Source organism: Acinonyx jubatus, chromosome A1, assembly GCF_027475565.1.
Source record: "Acinonyx jubatus isolate Ajub_Pintada_27869175 chromosome A1, VMU_Ajub_asm_v1.0, whole genome shotgun sequence".
Taxonomy (NCBI): domain Eukaryota; kingdom Metazoa; phylum Chordata; class Mammalia; order Carnivora; family Felidae; genus Acinonyx; species Acinonyx jubatus.
The window spans coordinates 56,370,474-56,378,621 of NC_069380.1; the positions used below are offsets into that span (position 1 = coordinate 56,370,474).

The following is an 8,148-nucleotide window of genomic DNA, read 5'->3' on the forward strand; positions in this document are numbered from 1 at the left end:
TAGACACAATATCTCAAGAAGAGAAGAAAAAGCTGCCAGTTACAGATATCAAGTAAGAAAAAGAATGTAATAGCAGAATATGATTACTTTCAATGAGAGAAAGGAACAGCTGAAAACCTGGTGTTTCTAAAAATTGTGAAAACACAGAGGAGATAGCAAATCTTTGACCTTGTCTCTATGTTTATACATACATATATATATAGATAGATAGATAGATAGATAGATACAAATGTTACTATTGTAATATGAGCACAGTAGCTCTGTTAATCCATTCATCTAAAACAAATATATGTTTTGTGTGTATTGCCCTGTATGATGTAAGGTAAACAGAGACAAAATGGCTAGAATATAAAAGATGCTGAGAACAACTTAAGAAAAGTATGTACAACATTAGTGTCTGAAATTATGGGGACAGACAGGAAGCAGGTAAAAATCACACAAAAATTTGTGTCAACTATGTTCCAGGAAGAAAATAAAACGTATGAAGTTATATAGGACAGAACCCTAGGGAATTTCATATATGGAGTTTGAAAAAAAGAGGTGGGGGTGGAAACCTAGAGAAGAATAAGGAGAGTCTGATGGTACAAAATTCAGGAGAGATGAAATGTTTCCAGGAGTGGTATGTCAATAGTATTGAATACAGTGCTTGTGAAGTGTTGTGTAGGTAGAAAGAATACTGGATTTGGCAAGGTCACTGGTGGCCTTGCCTGGATTGGTTTTTAGAGGTAAAAGATAAAAGATTTATCACCTAATAATTTCTTTCTTCTCACTCATGTGGGAGGCAAGCTCATCAGCTGAGATGGCAGAAGAAGGGGGGGTAAGATAATATGTATTTGGAAAAAGAAGAAGACATGATGTAATTTTCCTGGGAATGAGAAAGTGAGTAAATTACTGGAATAGTAGAAATATCAGTGTTGCAGCCCACTTGAATTAGAGATATTGAATGTGAAGTAAAATTGGTGTGTTTGCTTGGATATGTGATTTAGCTGCTTGGTCACAGACCCATGGAAGACATGTTTTTGTTTGTTGGGGAGGAAAAAATTTGCCTCTTCCTTTAGGGTCTCCAGCTGGGCCTAGGAGTTGAACTAACAAGAGAAGAAAATACAAACTTTGTTAAATTTTTACATTTTACATAGGAGACTTCACAGGACAATGAAGACTTGAAAAGGTGTTGGAACAAAAACTCTTATGCCTTTTAGACAAAGAAACAATACATTTGTCAAGAATTGACAACTCAAAGGGGTTTGGATGAGGGATAGTAAATGGTAAAGAAGTTAACAGGAAGATAAAGTTAGTTTAACAAGGTTTTTTGTACAGGTTTTTGGCCCACCATTTCTGGTGATAAGAATGTCTTCCTTTCTCCTAGTATGGGGGGGCAGTAACGTTCACCTGAGTTTTAACTTCTCATCTAAGGAAGAAAAAAGGAGGGTCAGAGTGTCTTTCTTGGTTCTGTGGTTTTTTATGTGCTTTTAATTCAAAATAATCAATATGCCAAAATGTCATATTTTGGAGTGAGATATTCAGGTTTTCTTTAGGTTCATTCAGATTTGGAATTTTGGAAGGAAAATGTGGTGATGGGGATAGGGAAGGAGCAGAGGATGGATTAAACACATATGGAGGTGTAGACGAATAATTACATCGTGCACCACACACTCTAAGCTACTCAAAAAAAGTGAAGTGAGGGAAATGGATAATGGACATATTATGAGCAAACTGTAAGATTAATGGTTGAGAGGATATAATGTTGTGTAGGTGACAGAAGAGTTGAACTGAAAGTACATGAAAAGTCAACTAAAAGGAAAGAGTTTTTTTGTGGAAAACTAGAGTTTTTGCATTCAAATTTTTGATAATTAGGGTCAAGTTTTGATGACTGTAATTGTCCTGAGTGTTGTTATAAGAGAAAATAGGTGCTGAAAATTTGGGGAAAATTTTATTAGAGAAAATAAACTGAAAAATTATGTGTTGTCTGAAACACCTATGTGGATATTGATGTTGCTGAGAAAATCAACTGTTGGAAAGTAAAACTTGGAGTTAAGAACTACATTTTGACTGGATGAATGAGAGTTAGCAGGAGTTTGGCACATCATGGAAACAAGAAAGATGACTAAGCAGTTCATTCTATGTCTTAAAGAAATGGAAATACTTTTTAGCTTGGAAGATCTGATAGTTACAATAGGGTAAAAGATGACCGCTATTTGTTTCCTATGGAATTGTGATATGAATAAAAATAAGATAAGCACCATGAGATTGAGATGGCCACAAAGGAAGTGAAGACTTCAGGGTACAGTCAAGTTTCTTTAAGAGCTAATAAGTAAAGGAAACATTCTGAAAAGAGTTTCAGGATTCCAAGAAGTTTGCTTATCAATGATGTTAAGTTCCAAAAAACAAAAGACCATAGTTTAGGAGGTGGAGATTAGGAACTATGACAGTTTAGGAGAGGCCAAGAAAAGTGAGATAAGAGCTTAGATCATAATGCATGTCTTGGGGTACACAGAAGAAGGACTAGGCAACATCAAGGAATCATTCCTGGTTTACATTGAAGCTGGGTAGTGGGCTCTGGTTCCATGGGTGCTAATGATCTATTCTGCATAATTGTGATATCCAGGACAGTTATACAATCACACTTCACTTAGAGGTGGCTGATTTTTCAAGCAATATGGAGTTGTGTGACAGAAGAACAGCTGCTCTAGCTTTCTTGTCACTTATTAAATTCTATGACTCACTATCTTGTCTTACCCGGTGTCTCATCTTCCCCAAAGTACAGAACTCCTTTAGGACAGTGACCAGGTACATTTATCTTTCTGCTGTGCATATTACTTGCTCTCTGGAACAATGCAAAAAACAATTTTCATGCTGAATTAGCTAGGAGACATAGACGTTATCTGATACAAATGCTTCCTATTTAAATTTTTTCTCGATTTAAAGGGTGAATTTAATTAATTTATTAAATTATTAACTATTCATTTATTTTCTTATTTACTTATTCACTTACTTATTTAATGGATAAGTTATTTAATTAGGTTCTTTGCAAGAAATTTAGAAAAAAAGGAAATTTAGAAGATCAGTTTTTCAGGATAAACTCCATTTGTGAGAGAAAACACAAAGTAGAGGTAGCCCTCAAGATGAGGAACAGCTTTGATTTTTGGCAGAATTTGTGTGTCCACAGCTTTCTGATCAACCTGGTGCTGCTCTGTAATCTCCTACTTCTCTGTATCGAAGATCTCACCACCCTGTTTTCTGGATTTACTCAGCTTCTTCTTGAAGTAAGCTTCAGAAAGATGTTTGGGGACTTTCACACTACTGACAGCAATTTCAGGTGGGGGGTGGCAATGATGAATTTCTGGTGTGTTCTACACAAAAGAATTCGATTGAGGGCTGGAGGTCTGGTCACACATAGTGAGTCACTGCTTAGTTGCCTCAAGAAAATCATCCTCTTGCTTCTGTGGTACCCAGTGAGGATAATCAAAATGGTCCCAGGAGCAGTGCTGGCTCTTGGGTTCTCACATGCTGCCTGAATAGCTTTCAAGGCACATCTTCAGTAGGATAATACGTAGGCATTTTGTGAAGTTTAACACTTGAGTACCTCAATTGTTGTCAGCACCAACTGGTTTTGTGACAGCAGCAAGAACCCTTTCCTTCTATTTCTTTTCAACCCTGGATTTAGCCATTGAATGCTTCCTCTTGCACATGGTCTTTCTGGAATACATAGCTGATCAAGAATATCTGCCAATTCCTCTACCTCAGACAGGGTTTTGGCTGCAGTGTGGCTTCCTCTTCTTTGGCATTTTAGCCTTGAGGTTACCCTTTTTAACTTGCCACCGGCATCAGACTTCTTGACTTCGGGTTTCTTCTTAGTAGCCAGCTTCTCAGATTTTTCACCCACCATTGTGCAAGATGGGAACGAGCTAATTTTTAAATCAGTTACTCACATACCTTAAAGAAGCACCTACTTCTGCAAAGGTTTTTAAAACAAACAATGAATGGTCTCCAGAATGGCTTCCCTTTTCAATGACCCGCATTTCATTTAGGTGATTTAGTATTTACCTCCTATCTCCAGTTTAGTTGGATTTAGTACATTTTTATTTTTTTGTTTTTAGAAATCATCTCTTAAACTGACATTATTTATATTTAACCCAAATTTTCCACGAAGTCTAAAGTTTAGAAATGATAAAAATGCCTACTTCATAGTTAAAAATATTTTTGCAGTTTTATTTTTTATTTTTGGAAAATATCAAACACACACACACACACACACACCTCAGAATAATATTAATTCCTGAACACTTCATGCTGACATTTGGAGTTTTGAATAAACAGTTTTCAATGGTCTTGATCTAAGATGCATGAAAGTGAGATAATAGTTTAAAGCCACAGGTCCATTTCAAAACTGAATTTTCACTAAATGTCACCGTACAGTTCTCTGCCATTTTTCTAGAATGAGTGTATTGGTTCCAGGAAGGAAAATATATTTATGGAAAATCATACCCAGTAACTCAAGGGTAATGTTGTGCTGGCTTTTAACCTGAAAGATCTCTATCCTGCTGCACATTCCCCTTTGTAATTTAAATGCAACCAAGTGCATATAACAAAGAAGTAAAGTGTCCTGTAAAATTGTCTAAATTTACTTGGTTTGAAGCTTATGCATAAGTAGTTATAGCACTTTACATGTGGGTAACAACAACAACAACAAAAAAACTTAATCAAATTTCCAGTGAGAAAAATACAGCATTATGCTGTCAAAGCAAGGGGATTCTGGTCTGTATATATGTGTGAGTGTGTGAGTGTGTGTGTGTGTGTTTTGTATTTCTACAATAATTGCATTGCATTATATTGTTTATGTACTGTATTTCTACAGTAAGTGTGTGATACTTTTAAAATTGGAAATTGAAAGGAACAATCCAAATGACAGCCCTGCTTAGTTTAAAGCTAGGTTCTCTTTTCTGCTTTTTATGGATCTTTGATAAGAAATACAATTGCTGAGAAGTCTGTTTTGCTTGCTGTTTGCTACGAGCATTGTGAGGCCTTTCCTGAATGTAACCCGCTGTGTAGTAGAATGGGTTGTAAACCTTCCTAAATGTAGTCTGATATGTAATGGAATGAGTGATTGTACATAAACTAACCGGCATTTCTCGCTTCTGTAAACCTGCTTGCTTAGCACATTCCTCACCTACCCTACCCTCTTCCCCCTTCCTCCTTCTTCCTCCCGCCACAAGTAACACGGACAAAGCCTTCCCGCCAAAGGACAGACAAAGGACGCCCAATCAGAGAACAACAAATGTCCTTACTTTAAAATCAACTAATCAGGCCCCTCATAATTTGAAACCTCCCCTGTGCTATTTGTCTCTGTCTATAAAAACGCTGTACCAACCCTGATCGAGGCCTCTTGCGTCACGGGCGACGAGTGCGCAGAGGACCAGGTTCGAACCTGCAATAAACGACCCTTGCCGCTTGGCTTTGACTTACGACTCTGGTGGACTTTTGTGGGAGGTTTCGGAACTTTGGGCATTACAGAAATAGTATATAGATATTTTTAGACACACTGAGAAAATCTATGGATATTTCATAAGAAAATATTCAGTAGGTTTTGGATATATAATTTAAATTCTCAGAGATGAAAAGTCATCTTGAATATTCCATCCCCAATATACAAGATGTAAAGAACCACATCTCTAGTTAGTTGTAAGGCCAAGCCAAGTTGGCCCAGCCATCTCATCATCCAAGCCACTTTAGCTGAGGTGTCAAACATCACAAAGCACATATGCCATTCTTTCTTTTTCTAGAGGAAAAGAATCTAAAGACAAAACAAAACAAAAACAAACCCCACAAACTCTCATTTTTCCTTTTCTGGTTTCTGGAGAGCCATTGGTGACTATTTGCCTCTTCTGAAATAATGGAATGTTAACTAATCACTTTTAACAGAGTTACTTCTTCAAAATATTAAACTCCTTGTAAAATATACTCCTTTAACAAACAAAAACTATGGTTTTGGTGTTCTAGGTTAGCATTAAATAATACCAGTCCTATTAAACCAAAATATCAGTCATGTTAAAACCAAAACCACACTTGAGTATATGAAGGGTATTTGTGGGGTATAGACTGTTTCTTAATCTGGATACTGATTAAATGTGTATACTTCTGGTAGGGGTTCATTATTCTGTACCCCTAATCAGTTACATACTTTTCTCTCTGTATATTGTATTAAATAAAGTGTTCAATAAACAGTTCATATGATTTGCTCTAAGCAACATGGTTAAATTTTTTTCATATAAAAAGACAAAACAAAGAGTGAAAACCTCTTGTTTCTGCCTTATATCCTTGCCCTACCCTAGTATTTCTCTCCAAAATGATTTATTTTAAAAATTGGTGTGCTTCCTTCTACAAAAAGGACACCTTTCATCTCTTATTTATCTATATGTCTACTTATCCAGCCATCAATCTAATACTTATACCTAACTCCATATCTATCCACTAGTTTGATTTATACATAATGGGTGATAATATATTGATACATTTGTTTGTATCTTACTTTTTACTTTTTTTGTTTGTTTAAATATCTTGCTAACCTTCTACAGCATAGTCATTCTTTAAAATAACATTTCATCAAATGACTATACCATAATTTATTTAATTGGTCCTCTGTTGAGAGTCTTTTGGGTTGACTCCAGATTTTGTCCAATATAAACAATAATTCACCACAATTAACTTGAATTAAGCAATTAAGCTTATGGAGGCAAATACACTCAACAACTCTTGGTTTGCCAGTGAAAAAAATATGGTTTTTAAAATTTTTGTTGTGGACTGAATGAGTTCCCCGCCAATTTTATATGTTGAAATTCTAATCCCAATATGATGGCATTTGAAGATGAGATCTCTGGGAGGTAATTATGTCATAAGAGTAGAACCATCATGAATGGAATTAGTGCCTTTATAAGCAGAGGCCAGAGAGCTAGCTAGCTCTCTTTCAGGCATGAGAGGTCACAGAAAGAAGACAGCTGTCTGTCTGGAGACCAGTGATAGAGCCGAACCAAGAACCAGATTACACTGGCACACTGATGTGGGACTTTCAGGCTCCAGAACTATGTGACATAAATGTTTTCAAACCACCCAGTCTATGGTAATTTGTAATAGTAGCCCAAATTGACTAAGACCGTTTTCATTCTTAAAATTGGATATTCAAAGTCTTCACTATTTTTAACGTTTTAAAATCTTTTTGTCTTTTAAATATTGATATATTTTGTCTGGTTTCCCAATGAGTTGACTGTGGTATATTTCCTGATTTATATCAGCTCTGAATTAGATTTAAAAAATGAGAATTCTCATTGTCTTATTTTCTCAGTTTGCTATAATCTGATAAATTATTTTATGTAGCATTTCAAATATTTATATAGTTATATATCTCTATATTTCATTTATAATTTATGAAGTGTGGTACTTAGAAAAGTCTCTTGAACTAAGTGAGCCAGGAGAACCTTGCAGAGTCCTGTCTTTAGGCTCATATTTGTTTCCCAGATTACAATTGTTCCTTATTTAAAGAAAATAAACAAAGAAAACAAAGCAAACTGAAGTAAATAAGCTATAGCTTTTTTTTCTGTATAGCTGGGTACTTTAAGCCTTGATATTCAAATCTTAAGAGATGTTCGTGCAGGATGCAACAAAAAGTATCTCATACTTTGCAGAATTATATCTTTTTCTCTCTTCAGAAGTATTATACAAGTGTAATCTTTTAGAGATTAGGAAAAGTTATCTTTATGAACAATACTTAAAGGAGCAAAGTAGTGCAATTGGCCCTAATTGTACCATATTCCAGTCATTAACAAAGAGGCAAATATCTCAAGTTGGGGGCAGAAAGGTAGAAAACTGTTTAGGTACTTTAAAAAAGTGACACAATAAAGTCTCACTTTTACCAGAATGTGAAAACAACATAAATGCATCCAATGTGTTTATTATTCCGATTAAAAATAAAAAAATCCTCCTAATATTTGTATTTGTAAGTTTTAAGTGTTGCTCACTCTACAATTAAGCCAAGCTTTAATCAGGAACTGGATAAAAGAAGGGGCTTCGCTCCTTTCCAAGGAAAAGATTTCCTAATAAATAGTGTTCTAATAAACACAATTTATTCTAATTTTTATGTTCTTGTTTTTGTTATTA

General features: G+C 35.3%; 1 pseudogene; it reads right to left on the reverse strand.

The window, feature by feature from the left end:
• Nucleotides 1-2,996: 2,996 nt before the first annotated feature.
• LOC106969614 (60S ribosomal protein L6-like) lies at nucleotides 2,997-3,886 on the reverse strand (annotated as a pseudogene).
• Between the last annotated feature and the right edge of the window lie 4,262 nt (nucleotides 3,887-8,148).